Genomic DNA, 1,812 nt, shown 5'->3' on the forward strand with positions numbered 1-1,812 from the left:
AATCAACTTCAAAAAGAAGAGCAAAGTTGGAGGACTAACACTTCCTGATTTTAAATTTCATTACAGAGCTACAGTAATCAAAAGAACATGGTACTGACAGAAGGACAGACATATAGAACAATGGAATAAAATTGAGAGTTCAGAAAGGAACCCTCCTATCTATGACTTACTGATTTTTGACAAGGAGGCCAAGTCCAGTTGAAATACTAATCTCTCTCTATACTTACCTGGCAGGGGAGATAGCATGATCACGTAGGTGGCTTTCCCAGGGCGAGGCTTATCCATTGCACTCTGGATGTGTTGACCCCTGCGATTTCCCCAAATGTGGGGAACTCGACTGCATAATTTGTGGTAGTGGGGGACTGCATTCACGCTCTCAAAATAAAAAAAAAAAAAAAAAGAAATACTAATCTCTGCAAGAAAGTATGTTGGGAAAACTGGATATACATATGCAAAAGAATGAAATTAGTCCCCTACCATTACATCATAAACAAAAGTTAACTCAAATGATCAAAGACCCAAATATAAAAACTCAAACTATAAAACTAAGAAAACATAGGGAAGCTTCTTCAGAAACTTGAGTTGGGAAATGGTTTCTAAAACTTTACACCCAAAGCACAAGGAACAAAGACAAAACAGATAAATGGGATCTCGTTAAAATTTAACACTTCTGTGCATCAAAAGACTCCACAATGAAATTTAAAAGACAACCTACAGAATGGAGAAAATGTTTGGAATCCACATATTCAATAAGGGTTTAATATCCAGAACATATAAAGAAATCCTACAACTCAACAACAACAACAGCAAATTTTAAAATGTGCCAAGAACTTGAATAGAACTTTCTCTACAAATATACGCAAATGGCCAAAAAGTACATGAAAATGTGTTCAACATCATTAGCCACTAGGGAAATGCAAATCAAAAGCATGATGAGACACCATTTAACACTCAGTAGAATGGCTACTATTAAAAAAATGGAACATAGCAAGTGTTAGAAAAGATGTGAAGAAATAAGTATACTTTTGAGTTGGTGGGTATGTAAAATGAAGTAGTCACTGTGGAAATGGTTTGGCAGTTTCTCAGAAAATTAAGTATAGAATTACCATATGATCTGGCTGTCCTACTTCTGTGTAATACCCAAAAGATTGAGAGTTGGGACTAGAACAGATATTTGCACACCGGTGTTCATAATAGCATTATTTGATCAACAACTGCCAAAAAATTAAAGCAACCGAAGTGTTCCTCATTTTGTGATAAATGGATAAACAAAATGTCACATATACAAACAACGGAATATTATTCAGCCATAAAAAGCAATAAAGGTCTGGTACATGACACACCATTGATGAAGCTTGAAGACATCATTCCAAGTGAAATAGTCCAGGCCCAAAAGGATAAATATTATCCGAAAAAAATTTGAATAAGAATATTCATATAATTAGAAACTGGAATACAGGTTACCAGGGGCCAGATGGAGGAAAGGAATAGGAAGTTAATGCTTACTTGGTACAGAATTTCTGTTTTGGAGGTGATGGAAATGTTTTGGTTATGGATGGTGGTGATGAAAGCACAACAATGTGAATGTAATTAATACCACTGAATTAAATATTTGACTGTGGTTAAAAGGGGAAATTTTAGGATCTATATATATTAACAGAATAAAAATTAAACAAACAAAGAAGCATAGGACTATCCAACACAGTGAACCCTAATATAAACCGTGAACTATAGTTAACAGTACAATTTTAATAACATTTTCTCATCAGTTGTAACAAAAGTACCACTCTAATGAAAAGTGTTAATAATAAG

At 34.3% G+C, this 1,812-nt stretch overlaps 1 non-coding gene across 1 annotated transcript; it reads left to right on the top strand.

The window, feature by feature from the left end:
- Nucleotides 1-219: 219 nt before the first annotated feature.
- Nucleotides 220-379, top strand: LOC143649020 (U1 spliceosomal RNA). The gene has a single exon (XR_013158899.1). It is a non-coding gene; the product is annotated as a U1 spliceosomal RNA (small nuclear RNA).
- Nucleotides 380-1,812: the final 1,433 nt, after the last annotated feature.

The sequence above is a fragment of the Tamandua tetradactyla genome, chromosome 10 (assembly GCF_023851605.1).
Source record: "Tamandua tetradactyla isolate mTamTet1 chromosome 10, mTamTet1.pri, whole genome shotgun sequence".
Taxonomy (NCBI): domain Eukaryota; kingdom Metazoa; phylum Chordata; class Mammalia; order Pilosa; family Myrmecophagidae; genus Tamandua; species Tamandua tetradactyla.